Source organism: Podarcis vaucheri (genome assembly GCF_965113315.1).
Source record: "Podarcis vaucheri genome assembly, chromosome: 9".
Lineage (NCBI taxonomy): Eukaryota > Metazoa > Chordata > Lepidosauria > Squamata > Lacertidae > Podarcis > Podarcis vaucheri.
The window spans coordinates 15,312,108-15,333,397 of NC_138767.1; the positions used below are offsets into that span (position 1 = coordinate 15,312,108).

The following is a 21,290-nucleotide window of genomic DNA, read 5'->3' on the forward strand; positions in this document are numbered from 1 at the left end:
AATTGACTTTCCTGGTAGAGCAGTAATCCAGAAGAATGTATTGATCCTATCAATTTTTGAAGGGTTTTCTTTTTCTCCTCTAAAAATGGCAATGTGGTTTTTTTAATAAAAAAAATCTCATACATTGATCTTACGTACGTGGTACATTAATACAAGACATTTTATCAATCCGCTGCTGGATTAGACCTAGTTGTTTATGACTGAGATACAGGTCTGTAAATAAGCACCTTTAACGGATTCAGAGGAAATCTTTATGCACTTTAATTGCACAGACAGGTTCAAATCCCCGGAAGGCCAAGAGGGAAATCAATGGGTAATTTTAATGCAAAATCAATTGGGATTATCTTTACCAAATGTGCTGATGCAGCTCCTTAAAGCAGCATCTCCTTTTGGAGAAGACGTGATGGGCTGGTACCCTAATGAATTGCATTTCTGCTAGTGTTTCCCCCCCCCCCCATCTTCTCCCTTCCCCAATATACATAGTATTCCCTAAGGTGAATTAAGTCTACTAGGCATTCCAATTACTATGCTGGCAATTATGAAAATTATGAAAATGAATCTTTAAAGAAGCATTTAAGTTCAGGACACGATTGGGGGCACTTGAAGTTCTGTACATATATTAGATGTCCAGTTCAGCTCAGTTATTATTATTTTTTTGCTGAGTGTGCAAGCAGAGGGAAGCTCCCTCCTGAGGGAAAAAGCAGGGTACAGGCATACATGCATTTAATATAATCTAGTTTGGCCCCGACATGTCTTGTTTCTGATGCTGGCACACCCCATCTTATTGTTGTTGTTGTTTAGTCATTTAGTTGTGTCCGACTCTTTGTGACCCCATGGACCAGAGCACGCCAGGCACTCCTGTTTTCCATTGCCTCCTGCAGTTTGGTCAAACTCATGCTGGTAGCTTCGAGAACACTGTCCAACCATCTCGTCCTCTGCCGTCCCCTTCTCCTTGTGCCCTCCATCTTTCCCAACATCAGGGTCTTTCCCAGGGAGTCTTCTCTTCTCATGAGGTGGCCAAAATATTGGAGCCTCAGCTTCAGGATCTGTCCTTCCAGTGAGCACTCAGGGCTGATTTCCTTAAGAATGGATAGGTTTGATCTTCTTGCAGTCCATGGGACTCTCAAGAGTCTCCTCCAGCACCATACTTCAAAAGCATCAATTCTTTGGTGATCAGCCTTCTTTATGGTTCAGCTCTCACTTCTATACATCACTCCTGGGAAAACCATAGCTTTAACTATACGGACCTTTGTTGGCAAGGTGATGTCTCTGCTTTTTAAGATGCTGTCTAGGTTTGTCATTGCTTTTCTCAATTCAAGTTCTTCTCCTTCCCCAAGATTCACTTATTCACATGGAACGCAAACCAGGTGGCCGGTCTCCTGCTCAATCTCCACTGTTATGCATTTGAGCTGTGCAAAGAACACATTCCTTTACTTCAGCAAAAAAAAAAAAGGGGGGGGACTGTTTTGACTTGTGTTGATAATATTGCTATAGTTACCATGAAGGGAGGTATAAAATCAACCACAAAAATGCTCTTAAAATATAGTGCTTTTTTGGGAAATTCAATCTTGAATACATAAAAAAACAGGCCTTTGAACTCATACAAGGCTTACACAGAGGGAGATCATGTTCTTCACACTGCACTGATATCTAAAGTGGTCTCCTCCTGGGTGTTGTGACCAGTTTTCAGATTTGGGCAAGGATTTCTAATGCCACCCCCATTTGTACAGTGGAACCTCTACTTACGGACGTAATCAGTTCCAGAGGTCTGTCCGTAAGTCGATCTGGGTTGCTGGTAGAAGTGCCGTTGTGTGCAGGTGCTTTCGGCGGCAGCTGCTTCTGCGCATGTGCAAACGGCAGAAGCCGCTTCTGCGCATGCATGAATCGTGGCAAACTCAGTATTTACCGTATTTTTCACCCTATAGGGCGCACCGGCCCATAGGGCACACTTATTTTTTGGGGGAGGGAATAAAGAAAAAAAATTATTCCCCCCCCCGAGCCCCAAAGAGCAAAGAAGCCATGACAGCGAGCGGGATGGATCCCGCTCGCTTTCCTGGCTTCATTTTTAGCCTCGTGGCTGGGGGTCCGGGAGCGAAGGCGCAACCTCGCCATCGCTCCCAGAGCTTGAGGGGCTGGGGTTCGGGGGAAGCCCGAGCTTCCCCTGACCCCAGCCCACAGAACAGGCTGCTATCCGCAAGCCTTGGGAGCCCGGCGGGAACTCCCGCCGGGCTCTCCAGGCTTGCGGATATCTGCCCAAAGCCCAGGGCCCCAGTGCTCAGTGGGCCCCAGGCTTCGGGGTGCAGGCTGCTATCCGCAAGCCTAGGGAGCCTGGCGGGAACTCCCGCCGGGCTCCCAAGGCTTGCGGATAGCTTCCTGAAGCCTGGAGAGCGAGAGGGGTCGGTGCGCATGGACCCCTCTCACTCTCCAGGCTTCAGCGAAAGCCTGCATTCGCCCCATAGGACGCACACACATTTCCCCTTCATTTTTGGAGGGGAAAAAGTGCGTCCTATAGGGCGGGAAATACGGTATTTCCGGGTTTGCCGCAGTCGCAACTTGGATCAGGGCCAAGTAGAGGCGGTCATAAGTAAAGATTCTACTGTATATCACGGGGTCAGCAAACTTTTCCAGCAGGGGGTCGGTCCACTGTCCCTTAGACCTTGTGGGGAGCTGGACTATATTTTGAAAGAAAAAAAAATGAACAAATTCTTATGCCCCACAAATAACCCAGAGATGCATTTTAAATAAAAGCACACATTCTACTCATGTAAGAACAGCAGGCAGGCCCCACAAATAACCCAGATATGCATTTTAAATAAAAGGACACATTCTACTCATGTAAAAACATGCTGATTCCTGGACCATCTGCGGGCCTGATTTAGAAGGCGACTGGGCCAAATCTGGCCCCCGGGCCTTAGTTTGCCTACCCATGGTATATCAGTTTAATATAAATCAAGAAAGGCCTACCCTGAAGAGGCCAAAAGAGGTGAGACTTGGTTCAGAGAAAACAAACTAGATCTAGCAAATTTTTGTTTTTACTGAGCTAGGGAAAAGCACTGTGCCTGCACACTCACTCCATGCCCCTCCCCTCTTCATTTTTCAAGTGTGTCCTAATTCAGTGCTTTCTGCTGTTTCAATAAACCACAGTTGCCCTATTAGGTCCAACCCAGGAAACTATGGTTTAAGTGATCCCCGCAAACCAATATATCAAACCAGTTTAATCCTGAGTTGATATCCAGGTTTGCGAGGATCACTGACATCACAAAAAGCTGTGATTTATCAAACCAGGAAATATTGAATGAAAACATGTAAGAAGACAAAGGAAGAAGAAGAGGGAGCGACAGGGCACACAGCGCATTACTGTTTTCATAAAGTACGGTTTGTAAGACAAAAATTGTTAAGCAGTGAACCAGTGCTGCAAAAAGGGAGAACTCCAGGCAAGGAAGAGGAAGAAAAGAGGTAGAAAGAAGGAAATTGTCAAAAGGAGGAGAGAGGAGAAAGTGCAGCAAAGACTGAACAGTATTTGAAGCTCTCTGAAGAAGGAACTGAGATGTCTGAAAGGTATTGGGTGTGAAAATTTTATTTTACTACTGCTTTGCTTCCTGCTTTTATCCTGCATCTGAATCAGGCCTGTTTTTCATGGATTTCTTTTCTTGTGTGGTTTTCTAATAACATAATACAACATATATTAAAACATTTGAGAAAGAAGGAGAAAATAACTGACTCAGTCGCTAGCAGAAGGAGTAGGAGGGGAGGTTAAGAAAGGGACACTCGGATTTTTCACGCTTCCAAATTTGCTTTAACGTAAACAAAGTCAACTCAGCGTGTTTTACAAGCCGTCTTTGAATAACATTGCTGAACTGAAATAAACACCGCTCTCTTTTAAAATCTGTTCTCCGCTCTCCTCCTTTTGGTCTGCAGCTAAGCCCACTCTCAGAAGCTTTCCCTGACTATATGAATTCAGGAGTTGTTTGTTTTCCTTTCCCAAAGGAAGAAGAGGAGCCATATGTCAAGTGGCCCTTTTCAGGTGTGCAAGAACTAGAGTTTACATGCGGCAGGTGACATTTAAGTGCTATATCACACATTGTACAGAAAAGCTTTGGCAATGTTAACAGCCCATCGCTCTCACAGAAGCTCTGTGTATCTTTCCCTAAGGTCATCTCCTATTCATAATCCACCTTTTTATCCTGTAGGATATTCAAGGCCCCTTATGAAAGGAACTCGGGAAAGCACACACCATACATTTAAAACAACCCCCCTCCACAAAGGATGCTGGGGGCTGCAGTTTATCCCTCACAGAGATGCAGTTCAGCACACCATTATCTAAGCACAGTTACAGAACACTCCTTCCATGTGATCTATTCTAAACCATTCTGGAATGTGGAATTAAGTACGATGCAGGTTTTCCAATTAGCTCCCATTGAATGGCCCCTGGTAGACATAACTTCCATCAACGCATGCCTACTCTCCCTCAGAGTATGGACTGACATGGAAATTGAATCCAATATCTCTTGCACCCAAAGTGAAAATCACCCACTGTTGCACTAGATCAGGGGTCCCCAAACTAAGGCCTGCAGGCCTGAGGGACTCGTTTATCTGTCCTGCGACGACCCCCGCCGCCCACTCCTACTGGTGCTGCGCTGCACGGCTGCCCACTTCTGGGTTGGAGGAGAACCAGAAATAGCTTGTGCACATGCACAAGCGTTATTTGTGCATGCGCAAACATTATTTCCGGTGCGCATCCGGGTCAGAGGAGGACCATGCACATGCGCACAAGCTATTTCCGGTGCTCCTCCAACCCAGAAGTGTGCTGGAAATAGCGTGTGCGCACGCGTATGGGCATGCACTCCCCTGCCCTCCACCTCACCGCGCGATCGGCGCTGGAGACACCGGCCCGAAGCACGGTAAGTTTGCTGACCCCTGCACTAGATGATCTGCAAGGCCTTTAGATTTATCGTTGTTCAATTTAGCAATTTGATACATGCATATATTTTATGTATGTTATTGCATTCATAAGTGAAATTAGTATTTCCACTCGCACCTAAAATTTGCTTGCTCCAATACAAAACACATTTTGCTAGGTTTTGTAGAGGGATCAGCATGGTTAAGCCCCGGAGGAGCTCTGCACAAATGGTTTATTGATTAGAATTGGGTGCTACTTTCATGAGCGAGAGAGAGAGCTCCTGTCATAGCAGGAAAGGGGATGAGGGTCATCTAAGGAGAGGGTTAAGCAACTACTTTCAGCTACCTGTCAAAGATCAACAAAGATAGAATACTACAAGTGTCACTGTACATATAATCTGTCATTCTTCAGACACACATGGTGGTATTCAACTTTTGCTCAGACTCGTTCATATTAAGAAACCTGATTTAGTCACTGTAGTGGATTGGAGTTACTCGTGCGTAAACTGTCCCCGTTTGGGAGCTCAACTGCCTGGGTTAAACCGTCTTAACTGGACAGCCCATCTCAGCGTGGCTGCCTCAGTCGCTAGCAGAATCTGTCTGTGGGCGTTTCTTAAACCTTTTCCAACATCAAAGTTGTTTGACACCCAGTCTTCTCCGCCTCTCATTGCGCGGAAGCCTTCTGCGCAGGGAGGGCGTGGGTAGTGGAGGACCAGTGCTCTCCTCACTGATGTCCAGGGAAGAATCCCGGAGCCCTTCCCCTTCCCTCTCCATTGGCTCTCCTGGATCCTTGGTGTTACTCTGATTTCCTTCCCCCTCCACCAAGCTGCGCCTCCCCCTGGTGCTAGTACCTTCCCCTGCAGAGTCGGAGAGCCTCTCCTTCTCCTTCTGCCCTGATGTCAGTTTCCTGACAGTCACATTCATGGGTTTGAGTGATACGTAGTTGAATATCACCCAAAGTACTTGTTGATTTGAAATTACAAAATTAATATAAGATCGCTATCATTCACATGAGAATATCAAATTTTGGACATTACTTGCCCAAAAAAACCCCCACAAAGCCCAATGCTAAATTTTTGGGAATATCTTAATCTATTTCAGGTTTTGTATACTTATTACAGTGAATGTCTCAAGTTCATTCACACATGAATGATAAGAATCCCAGAGGAACTTTGTGAATTCCCCTGCCCCAATAGATATATCTAGAGAAATACAAGAGTTTTTCTTTATTCAGGCATGAGCAAGCGAATGAATGTTGTCAATCTCATTTAAGTACCTGAGGCTGCAGTGCTAAACACACTTTTACCTGGGAATAAGTTCCCTGGAATACAGGGAGGGTTGTGTTATGTGCTGAAGTTCTCACCCTGGGCCCACAGAGGGAAACTGTAGATAGTTATGCAAATAAGGGATCGAAAGTGACGTTCATTGATTGGATAGTTTTAGAAAATTGTTACAGTTACATTGTACTGGAGCTCTATATAAGCAGGTTGACTGAACCCTTCAGTTCAGTTCTGTTCTGGCCTGTGAATAAACAAGAGCTGTTAGAAGAATCGCTGTGTCGTCTGATATGTTCACCCACAACTTAACAGGCTGCATTGTGATTGTCAACATTCATGGATATATGAGTTTTGGGTAACTCACAAAATGCACCTAGGATTATTCATGCATCCAAGCTGCAGTGAAGTTTCTAATTGCTTCCTGTCTCCTGCCTCTTCTTCTTTGACTGATTGACCTTGTCTGTGAGGTCTTCTCGAGGCAATGGCACTGTGACTGTAATGCCGTTGGCTCGTCAGACGTGGGTCGCCAAGGGCACCCATCAAAAACAGTTAGCTGACCTGCTGCAGAAGCAACAGTGCAAAGCCTTAGAATCACATATACTCTCTCCTCTTTCCTGCGATTGCAAGGCTGGCATATGACAACCTTGCACCAGCAAATCTTGCAAATCAGCCTGTCAGGCTGCTGACACATGTAAAAACAATTCCATCCATTGCTGTTTCAAGCATGACACTCTGCCGGCATATGAAGAAGGCTTGGGACTGTTTTTAAGGGAACAGAAATTCAGTTTACAGAGACCGCGCAGAACTTGAGTCTTTTGCACGTGTTTTAAACCTCTGCCACTCTGTGATGTGCCCTGGATCTGTAAGAATTCTGTGCACGAGAGACTTAAATTCTTTGCAAAAATGCATAGGTTTACATCAACTTTCTTTCTTGTGACACCAGCCACAATACAGGGGTACCTCAGGTTAAGAACTTAATTCATTCTGGAGGTTTGTTCTTAATCTGAAACTGTTCTTAACCTGAAACACCACTTTGGCTAATGGGGCCGCACATTGCTGCCGCACCGCTGCTGCGTGATTTCTGTTCTCATCCTGAAGCAAAGTTCTTAACCCAAGATACTATTTCTGGGTTAGCGGAGTCTGTAACCTGAAGCGTCTGTAACCTGAAGCATCTGTAACCCAAGGTACCACTGTACCAACTCTTACCTGCTCACATCAAGGAGGTGAGAAATCATCTGCCACTTATTTCCAGCTCCAAAACAGAAAGCACACCATTGCCCTAGAGGCACGTTTGTGCTTAAATGTGGCTGTGCAGATATTCTGATTTTTTAAAAAAAACTCATTTCCAACAAAGCCAGAGATCAGAAACCTTTTGAAACAAATAGGTCTTCGCCACTCACTGGCAGAAACTAAGCCTGGAGCTTCTATAGCAAGAGTGTTATATTATGTAGCCACCGGTGCTGAGAAAGATCTGTTTCATATGCTCATTATTCTTCATATCTGTAAGTGAGGAATGCAGAGCAGGACCTCCTAGGAAGATCTTATTGACTAAGGAGGACTATATGGGACACATGAAAAAAGATATTCAATAGCAGAGCAGGGAAAGATCCCTTCCTGAGACTGCAGAGAGCTGCAGCAAAAGTAGACAGGACTGGGTTTAATGCAATAGTGGTCTTCGTCCGTCTAAGATAGTGTCCTATCACAGCTACTATGCGAAGTGCGAAGAGCTGAGAATAAAAGGCCTGTCTCTTTAAAAATTCAGTGTACCTTTCACACTGGCCTAGATTAACTATTTCAAAATTCCTGCTCTGCTGCCAGGGCTAGTGTCCAGGGGGTAGGCATTGTCGACTGCTTGCTGAGACCCACACCCTTATAGCGGCCAACTACTGTCTGGGACCCAGGTGGCACTGTGGGTTAAACCACAGAGCCTAGGACATGCCGATCAGAAGGTTGGTGGTTTGAATCCCTGCGACGGGGTGAGCTCCCGTTGCTCGGTCCCCGTTCCTGCCAACCTAGCAGTTCGAAATCACATCAATGTGCAAGTAGATAAATAGGTACCGCTCCAGCGGGAAGGTAAATGGCGTTTCTGTGCGCTGCTCTGGTTTGCCAGAAGCAGCTTAGTCATGCTGGCCACATGACCCGGAAGCTGTACGCCAGCTCCCTCGGCCAATAAAGCAAGATGAGCGCCGCAACCCCAGAGTTGTCCGTGACTGGACCTAACGGTCAGGGGTCCCTTTACCTTTTACCTTACTGTCCTCTAGAGACTCCTAGTCCTGCAGCTGCTGTGCCTTATGGGACTGGCCTGCCCTCTTCTGAGCATGCAAGCAATGACGAGTGAGAAAATGGAGGAGGAGCATTTTCCTTGTGTCTTGGACTGGCCGGAAGCAGAGAAGCTGTGGGAGGCACAAGCTGGGAAACCCCCAAGGGAAGAAGGCTCAGACTCCAGGGGCTTGGTGGGAGGCCAGGGGAACAAAGGAGAGCAGTCTGGGAGGAGGTGGTGTTGGAGGCTGAAGAGGCAACAGGGTTTAGTGAGCAGGAGGAATCTGTGTCAGAGAGAAGTCCAGACTCAAAGGCAGAAGCAGGAGAGGAGGGAGGCCAAGAGGCCGAAATGAATCAGGCTGGGGAAGAGGCATGGGTGTCTCCCCCTTCTCCTGCAACAAGCTCCCCTCCCCACTGGTCTCCCAGAACCCTAAGAGGTTCAAATAGGGCAGAGCAAAGACAAGTAAGACGACATAGACTCAGATTGCTTCGGAGGGAACTGAGTGAGACTTAGGGAGCTGTGGGAAGGCAGGGACCTTCAGTCCCCACAACTGCCTCATAAGGGCAAGATCTACCAGGACAAGTTGCTGTGCTCTCTAGGTCTGGCCTCCTGTGCTGGCCTCTCTAGGTCTGGCCTCCTGTGCTGACCTTGTTTGCTTGATACTTCACAGACGCTGTGATTTATTGCTGACCTGTTTCCGACACCCACTCCTGACACCTCGTTTCTCATGCTGTGCCTCTGGGCAGTTGTGAGGATCTTTAGTTCAGTTCTCCACATTTCAACCCAGTTTTTTTATAAAAAAAATCCTCAGGAAAATTCATTAGCATTTCAGGGTGAAATTTTCCTAACGTACACATTTTTTTTGTATGCAATTCTGCCTAATATACACATTTTTGCAAACTGTGCTTATAAGCATAATGCATTTTGTGTATATTATTCTCACAAATATATATACAGTTTTATGCACACTTTACCCTAGCATGTGCATTTTTGCACACATTTATTGGCCGGAGGTTTGGAGAAGTGAGAATTTTTCTCTCCATTCCTTATGAATTTGTATCACAATCACCATCACCATTGCTCCTGGTCAGGTTTCGAGCTATTTTCCAGGATACCCTAGAATCATAGAATCTTAAAGCTGGAAGGGACCCAAGGGTCATCTAGTCTAACCCCCAGGAACGCAGCAATCTCAGCTAAAGCATCCATGACAGGTGGCCATCCGACCTCTGCTTAAAAACTTTCAAGGAACCTCTCCACAACCTCTCATGGGAGTCTGATTCACTGCCGAACAACTCTTACTGTCAGAAAGTTTTCCCAAAAGTTTAGTCAGAATCTCCTTTCTTGTAATTTGAAGCCATTGGTTCGAGTCCTGACCTCCATTGCAGGAGAAAACAAGCACTCTCCCTCTTCCATGTGACAGCCCTTGAGATCTTTGAAGATGGCTATCATATCTCCTCTCAGTCTCCTCTTTTCTAGGCTAAACATACCCAGCTCCTTCAAGCTTTCCTCATAAGGCTTAGTTTCCAGACCCTTGATCATCTTGGTTGCCCTCCTCTGCACACGTTCTACCTTGTCAACATCCTTCTTAAATTGTGGTGCCCAGAATTGGACACAGTGTTCCAAGTGTGGTCTGACCAACGCAGAATAGAGAATAGAATAGAGTGGTACTATTACTTTCCCTGATCGGGACACTATATTTCTGTTGATTCAGCCTAGAGTAGCATTAACTTTTTTTGCTGCTGCATCACACTGTTGACTCATGTTAAGCTTGTGGTCCAGTAATAATAATAATAATAATAATAATAATAATAATAATAATAATAATATATTATTATTTATACCCCACCCTTCTGGCTGGGTTTCCCCAGCCACTCTGGGCGGCTTCCAATAGAATATTAACATGTCTATTAAACATTAAAAGCTTCCCTAAACAGGTCTGCCTTCAGATGTCTTCCGAAAGTCTGGTAGTTGTTTCTCTCTTTGACATCTGGTGGGAGGGTGTTCCACAGGGCGGGTGCCACTACCAAGAAGGCCCTCTGCCTGGTTCCCTGTAACTTGGCTTATCACAGTGAGGAAACCGCCAGAAGGCCCTCGAAGCTGGACCTTAGTGTCCGGGCAAAACGATGGGGGTGGAGACGCTCCTTCAGGTACACTGGACCGAGGCCCCCTAGATCTTGATTTCCCATGACCACCAGTCATGCTCAATCAGACCTGACTTTTTTATTCGTAAGAAAAGCAGGGAATGCTTCTGGAACCCTTGGGTTCCTCCAAGCCCGTTGACATCTTCCTCTTGTGCCAGTTTTTGCTATATAACAATTGACACCTGTAATGGGAATTGGGGTTGCTCGTGCGTAAAGGATGCTGAAGCTCTAGGCAACATTGCCTGACTAAACCTTTCCCTGGCTGGACAGCCCCTTCTCCATGGCTGTGTCAGTCACTGGCAGAATCCGTCAGTGGGCGTTTCCTGAACCTCTTCCAACATAAAAATTCCTTGACGCCCAGTCTCCGCCTAGCCTCCCTGCACGGAAGTTTCCTGCGCAGAGTAGGCATAGCCAGCGGAGGTCCTGGACTCTCCCCGCTGGTCTCTGTGGAAGAGTCTTGGAGCCCTCTCTCCGAAGTCCTTCCCTGATCCCCTTCCTCCCCGGTGTCACGCTGATTACCTTCCCCAAAGGGAGTGTTCTCTCTCCCTCTACTGGTCCCTTCTCCTGCATGGTCGGGGAGCCTTACCTCCACTCTTGGCTCCAATGGCAGTTCCGTGACAACACCCATGGAACGAGTTTACTATTAGTGTAGGATAGGTAGCTTTCAAAACAAAAGAAATTGGTTGTTTCAGTCAACACATTTGAAGAGCTGGCCACTGAGGGACCAGTTGCATTCCACCCCCCCCCCCGGGTAGCTATTTAATTGACTTCAAAAGAATGAAGATGGAGGCTTCAGGAAAGAGGCAGAAGGTGCAACTGTCTCTTAAAATGTCTTTTCAATACTCTCTCATTAATAGCAACTAAGGGTCCTCTCACTCAGGACAGCAGTAACAGATGGCTTCACGAAGCAAAACAGGGGCTCAGCTACAGGCCTAATAAATTACACAGAAAGAAGTTGGCGGGCTGCTAATATTGAGCGAGCCAAACAGCAAGACTGTAAACTATCTCCCAGACATCCTTAAGTATAGATTAGAATGTGTGGCTTTTCACTGCGCTCAGTCAGCGAAGACCAGACAGGCTAAGCAGAGGTTGTGGCCCCCAAGGCTACATTTGTGAAAGCATCAAAAAAAGCCCCCACCCTAAAACAAGCCAAGGTTGAAGATCTGTTCTAAGGCGCTATCCTGCTTTTAACAACCCAAATTAATAAATAATGACTTCCTACATTTCTTGGCTCTCTCTGAGGTAAAAGTAAACACAACTGTTATTAAAAATAGTATTTCTTTTCTTCCTGTGTTGCCTGAAAAAATGAACTATTTTTAAAACTGTCTGCCCCACATTTCATGAAGACTTACAGCCGCTTTCAAAACCCAGATTCAGATGGGTTTTTAAGCCAGTTTATGTCATAGACTTCCATTAGGGTGAAAAAGCATATTTCCCTTGCCCAAGAGCCAGTGTGGTGTTAGTGGTTAAGAGTGGTAGACTCGTAATCTGGTGAACCGGGTTCGCTTCCCCGCTCCTCCACATGCAGCTGCTGGGTGACCTTGGGCTAGTCACACTTCTCTGAAGTCTCTCAGCCCCACTCACCTCACAGAGTGTTTGTTGTGGGGGAGGAAGGGAAAGGAGAATGTTAGCCGCTTTGAGACTCCTTCGGGTAGTGATAAAGCGGGATATCAAATCCAAACTCTTCTTCTTCTTCTTCTTCCTTTTAAAACTTACTTTTCCTTGCCACCAACAATTACCAGTTGCTGGAAACTACAGGAGGGAATAATGCTGTTGAACCCTGCTTATGGGCTTCCCATACTGGTTGCCAGTGTGGGAACAAGATGCTGAAGTAGATGGACCACTGGTCTCCTCCAAAAGGGCTCTTATGTCATTATCATCCCCACCAAAGTCCACTCAGGTTTTTGTTGTTGAATATTAGTGTTACGATTGCCGGCGTGGTTGCTCGAGAGCAAACGGTGTTTTCAAGGCTTTATTATTTGTCCAAAACATTCACAATGCAGACCGACTCAATTCCATGTCTGCTCAGTCGCTAGCAGAATCTGAGAGTGGGCGGCCCTTAAACTTTCCCCGGCAGAGCAGCTTTTTCACCCCCATCCTACGCCTCCCCTCTCCACACGTGGGCAAAGGGGGACCTGCCCCCCCCCACTTTGCTCAGGTTCGGCGCTGTGGCTCTCCCCTGCATCCTCCGATCCTTGCATCCCTTCCCCACTGGAGGCGTGGCTTCGCTCCTCACCGGAGGACGAACTGCTTCTCAAGATCTTTGGCGGCTCCCTGTAACGCAGTTGCCCTTCCACCTCCCGCCTCTGAGCTGATGGCAGTTCCCTGACAATCAGTATGTATTCAGTACTGTTTAGATGTTGCTGTTTGCTGCTCAGAAATATATATTGCAATTGGTTTCTGTTTTGGACAGCTGCTTCTAATGTTTGATTTCATTTTCAATATTTAATAGTTGAACATTGATATTTACACCCAATGCTATTTTGTTTTTGTTGATTAAGTGGTACAGTGGTGCCCTGCAAGACGAATGCCTCGCAAGACGGAAAACTCGCTAGACGAAAGAGTTTTCCGTTTTGGAGGTGCTTCGCAAAACGAATTTCCTATGGGCTTGCTTCGCAAGATGACAATGTCTTGCGAGTTCCTGCTGGTTTTTTCCCTCCCCCCTTTTTTTCTAAAGCCGCTAAGCCTCTTATCAGCTGATCCGATCAGCAGATAAGCCGCTAAAAGCCGCTAATAGCGCTAATCCGTCAATGGGCTTGCTTCGCAAGACGAAAAAACTGCTAGACGAAGAGAATCACAGAATGGATTTTTTTCGTCTTGCGAGGCAACACTGTACATAAATCCTATTTTAAAGAAATACAGTGGTACCTCGGGTTACATACGCTTCAGGTTACATACACTTCAGGTTACAGACTCTGCTAACCCAGAAATATTACCTCGGGTTAAGAACTTTACCTCAGGATGAGAACAGAAATCGTGTTCCAGCGGCACGGCGGCAGCAGGAGGCCCCATTAGCTAAAGTAGTGCATCAGGTTAAGAACAGTTTCAGGTTAAGAACGGACCTTTGGAACGAATTAAGTACTTAACCCGACGTACCACTACAGTTGCTTCACAGATGGGATGCACAAACTGGCCACTATGCAACAGAGATTAAGCCCATTGACTTGAAGAGATTTAAGTGTTCCTAACTCTGATTACAAGGAAGATTTCAAACAGGGTTGCCAGTACAGTGGTACCTCAGGTTAAGTACTTAATTCGTTCCAGAGGTCCGTTCTTAACCTGAAACTGTTCTTAACCTGAAGCACCACTTTAGCTAATGGAGCCTCCTGCTGCTGCCACGCAGCCGGAGCCCGATTTCTGTTCTTATCCTGAAGCAAAGTTCTTAACCTGAAGCACTATTTCTGGGTTAGCGGAGTCTGTAACCTGAAGCGTATGTAACCTGAAATGTATGTAACCTGAAGCGTATGTAACCTGAAGTGTATGTAACCTGAGGTACCACTGTATATCTTTTATAATTTGGATACTTATTTTTAATCACTTTCCAAATTATTTTAAATTTGCAACTCCCTTTTTCTGCCAGATAATAATAGAGTTAACATGTTTATTCCAGCTAGATCCAATAGGACAAAGACCGCAATCCTACATATTCAGAGGTAGCCATAGCTGAACACTGTCTGTCTGCCCTACTTCCAAGTAAATGCACAGAAGATTGGGCTGAAACTAGCTTAAATACAAGCAGCATGGCATTTCGGTTCTGAATCGTGACTGTGTTTTAACAGTCAGCTTGTGCAGACACTGGAATGGAATCTAGCTCCCATTCCCATTGATTTGTTGGCATTGCAAGGCTAACAGGTGCTAAAACTATAAAAACTTTGTGACTCAACTCAGCACATCTGACACCCAAAAGAAGCAATTGTCCATCCAATGTGACAGGCTAATGAGTGATTGCCAGGATGATGGGAAAGAATGAAAGAGGCAGATATGAGCTGGAGGCTGCTTGTTTTGTTGAGAGTGAACAGGACCTGCCCCATAAGATGATCTGTTTGTAGCCATGCTACTTACACAGTTACTCTTCTAAGGTGAAACACATTATCCCCATTTTACAAAAAAACAAACAAACACCACTGTGATGCAAGCTAATGAAAATGCTGCTTAGCACACCAACAGTAACCACAGCTTTCATTCATGGTAAATAGGGAAAACGTAATGTCATGAACATTTTGCTGCGGAAGCCTGGATACTACACACAAATAATTCTCAAAAAGCTATCAGGACTGTGCTCATATCAGGTATCTTGGATTGTAAGCCATTTTTGTAAAATAGGAACTGCTTGAGTACTTCGGTGGGAAGATGATATAGAAATGTTGCTAGTGAGGGCCAAGTTAGAAATAATAATAATAATAATAATAATAATAATAATAATAATAATAATAATAGTAATTTTATTTATACCATGCCCTCCCTGGCCAGAGCCGGGCTCAGGGCGGCTAACACCAATAAAATCCCAGTAAAAACATAATAGGGGAAGCAAAGAAAAACCTATTTAAAATACAGGTTAAAATACAGGTTAAAACGCAGTCTCATTTTAAAAGTAGCCGATAGATCAAGACCATAAGGGGAGGGCAACATAAGGGTCAGACTGAGTCCAAACCAAAGGCCATGTGGAACAGCTCTGTCTTGCAGGCCCTGCGGAAAGATGTCAAGTCCCACAGGGCCCTGGTCTCTTGTGACAGAGCATTCCACCAAGTCGGGGCCAGTACTGAAAAGGCCCTGGCCCTAGCTGAGACATGGCACCTTCGATGACTTTCTACTGTCCACAGCAGTGTCTCAATCCAGATTTATGAAGGACTGTAAATGCATGTTAAATCACCAGTGCCAGATTCAATTCCCAGCATCTCCAGATGGAGCTCTGAATCACAGTATCATAGAATTGTAGACTTGGAAGGGAAGAAGAAGCTCATGTAATCCAACCCTTTGCAATTGAGGAATCTTTTTGCCCAAAGTGGGGCTCAAACCTGAAGATTAAGAGTCTCGTGCTTTACCGATTAAGCTACCTGGGAATGTCCTCTGTCTTAAACTCTGGACAGTCAACGTAGGCGATACTGAGATAGGGTGGATCAATGGTCTGACTCAAAATAAAACTTCTGCTTCCTATTTGGCCCCACTCTCCCTTAAATTTACTTTTAAAGAGCCATTCAAACAATTGATAATTGCAAGAACGTTGCCTTGTCTTGTTTTGCCACAAGTACAGTGGTACCTCGGGTTAAGTACTTAATTCGTTCCAGAGGTCCGTACTTAACCTGAAACTGTTCTTAACCTGAAGCACCACTTTAGCTAATGGGGCCTCCTGCTGCTGCCGCGCCGCCGGAGCCCGATTTCTGTTCTTATCCTGAAGCCAAGTTCTTAACCCGAGGTACTATTTCTGGGTTAACGGAGTCTGTAACCTGAAGGGTATGTAACCCGAGGTACCACTGTAATTCCTCCACCCACCGTGTTTAGCATGGCGAACGTAGGGGGAATGTGAGGGTGCTCACGCTGTGAACTTGACGATTTCAAAACTACTTAACCTTCATGATTCCCAAGTAAAGAACCTTGGGATTTATGGTTGAAGACTGGAATGGGAGACTGGTGGCCCTGAACTATAACTCCCATCATCCCAGTGGCCATTCTGGTTGGGGCTGATGGAGACCAGCATTGGAGGACCACAGGTTCCCTCTACCTTGTTTGAGGGATGGGACTGTAGAGTAGTGAAGCACCTGTTTTGCATGCAGAAGGTGTCGAGTTCAATCTCTGCCATGTCTAGCTAGAATAATGAGGTAGCCAGCAATGGGAAACAGCTGCTGCTGCCCATAAGACATTACTGGGCTGGATGGTAAAGGTAAAGGGGCCCCTGACCGTTAGGTCCAGTCGTGGCCAACTCTGGGGTTGCGTCACTCATCTCGCTTTATTGGCTGAGGGAGCCGGCTTACAGCTTCCGGGTCATGTGGCCAGCATGACTAAGCTGCTTCTGGCGAACCAGAGCAGCGCACAGAAACGCCGTTTACCTTCCCGCCGGAGCGGTACCTATTCATCTACTTGCACTTTAATGTGTTTTCGAACTGCTAGGTTGGCCGGAGCAGGGACCGAGCAACGGGAACTCGCTCCGTCGCGGGGATTCAAACCGCCGACCTTCTGATCGGCAAGTCCTAGGCTCTGTAGTTTAACCCACAGCGCCACCCATGTCCCTTGACTGGATGGACAAATAGTCTATTTCTCTATTTAAGAGGCAACTTCCTATGTTCTGTGAAATGACTCAGGGCCCTAAAAAATCATTCCCATGACCTTCAAGTGATGAATGATTCCAAAGGTCCTTTGGCAGAGGGGTGGGATGGGGAAATCATTCAACTTAATCCAACTAGTTTATTATTATTTTATTAGTGAAGATGGGTCAAAATATGAAAAGATGCTCTCAGAGTATTTTTTTTTTTGGGGGGGGGGTTGAGTTTTAGTATGCAGTCATTTCACTTCTTTTTGTGTTAGTCTCCAGTCCATTTCCCCCCTGCACATCTCTGCTGATCCCTTTCCACTTACAGATTAGCTTTCAGCCATGGTCTGAATGGCACTTTTTAGTCTCTCTTGTTGCTCTCTGATAGTTAACTAGCTGCCTGGTCACATGGCATTCAGCCCAAGGGTAACTCCGGCAAGTGCTTGAATAATAATAATAATAGCTATTTTTAGTTCCTACACAATAAGCCACTTGATTTTGCAGCCTGTGGGAATGAACCGGGGTGGCTAGGAGAGAACTCTTGTACTGAAACTGTAACAGAGGGTCTTTTCAAAGAGATCAGTAAGTTAAGGGCAAACAATGCACGTAAGTAAAACATCTTGACTGCAGAGAATTAATACTAGGTGTTCTTAATGTATGAGGGGGAGTGTTTACATTTCTCTGCAGCACTTTCAGTGCACTGTTTTCCTTCTTTAAATCTTACCTTGCTTTGTATATAAATGCACAGAAACACACACACATTTTTATTGGTCTTTCCTCCAAAGTTGCACTCTTTTGAGTCGCTTGGGACACAATCCACTGCTTTGCCTTTCCCATGCAACCCCCCCCCCCCAATTGAAATCAGCTAACCCTGTATCCTGTGTCTGAGGAGGAGGAGAAAAAGTAGGAGTTAAGTTTAGCACGCAGTCACTCGCAGCTACCATCTGATTAAGACTTTCAGGGTTTCATTCCACAAATTCCTTTCGCAACCATCAGCTATTAAATCTGGAAAAAAGCAGAGAGAGAGAGAGAGAGCTTCCTTCCAACATCCTCCTTTGCAGTCCTTCTGCAGGAACCGAGTCAAAACATCAAAGAAGTATAAAGTCGCTTATGTACGTGTCCAAAACAAGTTTTTCACGAAAGGGTAGACTTTTTAATAAACAGCTGTATATGGGCATCTTTCATCTGATCTTTCTTTAATAGCTAAAGTGCATTCTCCCACCTTTCTCTCTCCATTACAACAAGCACCTAACTTCCATCAAAACTCAATGGCTCTGGCCACACGGTACTTGAAGACAAATTCTGTAGTCTAAAAGTTTTTTCCCCATCTCCCCTGTTTTGTTTATGACTGGAGTCGGGAGAGGCTTCTTGTGTCTGCAGGCTGGCTCGGAGTCAGTGCCCCTTTTGGACTCTGATTCATTGCTCTCCTGACCTCCCGTTTGTCTCAAGCTGTGATTTATATAGCTCGGCGCTGCTTTCAAAGCCGAGCCTTTCCAAAGGCGTTTAGGGCGGGGGCGGGGGTCCCATTCCCCTCTTTGGGCTCCCACTGTTCACCTTGCAACCGCCCTTGCCTTCTTTCCCCACCTGACTCCCAACAGTTCTCTCTCTGTGTGTGTGTGTTGCCAGTGCCACACCGGTGTTAGTGAGAGAGAAGTTGTTGCCATTCCTGTGCGATGGAGTCATGGGAGAAATTGCAGCGAGCGCACAGATAGTGGGAGTGCAAGAGGCAAAGCCGGCTGAGCTGGGAAGCAGCTCGTAGCAGCAGCAGCAGCAGCAGCAGCTTGGGCTGGCAGCGCTGGAGGTGTCCGCATTTGTAGCTGGCGCTTCTTTCCCTGGAAATACTTGCTTGAGGAAGGTGAGAGTTCAGTCTTGCTTTTAATTTCTTGCATGTTTCCAGCTCCAGCTGCTTAGGGGCGGGTGTGTGTGTGTGGAGATGCTTGTTGCCTCAGCTCTAGCAACATCTCATATATTCCAAACCCTGCCAAACTTTTGTGTGTGGCTTTACTCGAAAATCTGTCTGTGCCCTAATCCTTCCTAACACACCAGATTCGATGCTGAGGACTGGGAGAGTCAAAGTGGGGAGGTGATGGGGCTTATTTTTCAACAACTCTCTTTGCACATTCAAAACCTAGCAGATGCACTGCTCACCTGTGATTGTATCCCTGTGTTCATTTGGAGGGCATGTTGTGTTTAGGATTGTGCAGTGTTTATTACTGACCTAAACTTTAGAGGGAAACTTGCGGGATTCCCAACCCCCTTTTACTGCATTCAGGGTTTATTATTGTCGTTTCCCATTAAGTAAAATTGAACTCTGTAAACTAGCAGTAACTTTGACACACACAGGTGAAGAATGTTTGGGTAGCCCCAGTAACACTTACCTTTTGTTTGAGATAATGTACCTGTGTAAACATAGCCGCTTGCTGCAGTGTTATATGCCTACATGAAAAAAGTCAGCTGATATATCTCTGCTTACATGTGCATTACCTTTACTAATAAGGCTGGTATGGCATATGCAAACTCTCCGTTTCGAAATTATGGCACAATGACCTAACTAACAGCACTTGAGATGCGTGTGAAATAGGATTCTAGCAAAGGTGATGGGGCCTGGGACTCCCTAGTCCTTGAATCCTAATAGGAAATCCAAACTTTGTAACTGGAATAAATCATGCAGCTTTAGGAAAATAGTACCCAGTTTTATTGCAACGTAATTTTATTTCTCTGCTTTGGAATCTCCTTCTCCCAAATTAGGGATTTTCCCACAAGTGTTATTCTTCATGGCATAAGTGAGGATGTTGTAGGCTCAAATATCAGCAGATGCTCTCAACAGGTGTACTGTATAAAGGCACAGAGATGAAGCGCTGGGCAGTATGAAAGGGAACTTATTTTTATGAAGACCCATACCAGAACCCACATTCAGGTAGCAACAACTTTCCACACATCTTCATGTGCCCTCCCTCCCTACAACCACAAGGATTACTGATCTGCTCTTACATTTTAAACTAGCGTAAATACTGGGAAGCAAGATAGGGAAGGGATTTGCACAGAGAGAGTTTGCATATCACAAGACCTCTTAGCACAGAGTACATCTTTGTGTGCTCGGTAAATAAAGGTATGTTGCACTCCACTCTAATAGTTTCCCTAAGTGTAGTACTTTACCTTTTCACGTTGGAATGAATGGAGAGGTGCATTCAGGAACGCCACTGACACGTGAGCTAAACCTACCCACTGAATCTTGGCTGCACTAGAGCATGGCAGAATATTGGGAGGCTGTCAGGGAACAATTGGCCATTGCACAGACAGACACACACACACACACACACACACACACACATTCACACATTCACACACACGTTATGTAGATGACTGAATATTGCCATACTGGGGATGCCAAAGCTGTTTGGTCCCAGCCTTCCTGAAGACTCCTGCAAAAGGAATCGGAAACAGACTGCAAGCATGGTGGTTAACAGCTGATTTGTTTGCCATTTGACTATGCATCTTGTGATGACAGGCGCTTAGGGTAGGTGTAATTTGAAACTGCAAAATGAATAATTAAGGTACCCATCCTAGGGGCATCCCAGGTGCCTGAGATGTTTCTAGCTATAATTGCAGGTGTTGTGGAGCATGGCTGGAATGGCATCATCCCTACTATCCTCTTTTCTTAACAAAACCTGACTTTCTCTTGTTCTGTTGCAGTGTGCGAATTAGCAGACAGGGGATCCCTTAATGCTGTTCTGGGGAATCTTCGACCCTCCAGATGTTATTGAACTACAACTCCCATCAGCCCCAGTAAACATGGCGAATGACCAAGGATGATGGGAGTTGTGCAAACATCTGGAGGACCAAACAGCTTCCGGGTCATGTGGCCAGCAGGACTAAGCTGCTTCTGGCAAACCAAAGCAGCACACAGAAACACCATTTACCTTCCCGCAGGAGCGGTAGTTATTTATCTACTTGCACTTTGACGTGCTTTCGAACTGCTAAGTGGGCAGGAGCTGGGACCGAGCAATGGGAGCTCACTCCACCGTGGGGATTTGAACCACCAACCTTCTGGCCTAGGCTCTGTGGTTTAACCCACAGTGCCACCCACGTCCCTAACACCTGTCTTAATATAATCCACAAATCCCACTCCTCCTTGTCTTGGCCAAATCATTCTGCCCCAAAGCCTTCTGTAAACAGTAGCTAAGATGGCTGATATGAAAGATATGTGGATGCTTTCATTCCACCGCATTGTAATTTAAGCATGACTTTTTCCGAAGTAAGTATATAGGATGCCTTGTCCCTATCCAAAGGGGGAGCTGAATTGCATCCCTAGACCATAGTTTTAGAGCTGCTGTGCTTAAGATACCCTTTCTCTGTTTGAACTGGCTGTCTTACACCTCACCAGGCAAAGCCTTTTGTCTAGGCCTAGTCCTCAAGGAATCCTTGGCTGGCTCCCATTATGTCTCCCCATGACTTAAGCCAGCTGATTC

General features: G+C 45.7%; 1 protein-coding gene across 5 annotated transcripts in view; it reads left to right on the forward strand.

Moving 5' to 3' along the window:
- ARHGAP24 (Rho GTPase activating protein 24) overlaps positions 1-21,290 on the forward strand; it is a 436,664-nt gene that overhangs the window by 284,646 nt on the left and 130,728 nt on the right. Inside the window, exon 1 of one of the 5 annotated variants that reach the window (XM_082236425.1) lies at positions 18,290-18,676. The exons of the other annotated variants lie outside the window; for them this stretch is intronic. The gene's annotated coding sequence lies outside the window, so the exon portion shown is untranslated. Of the gene's footprint in view, positions 1-18,289; positions 18,677-21,290 lie in introns of those variants that run through there. 5 annotated transcript variants of the gene reach the window in all.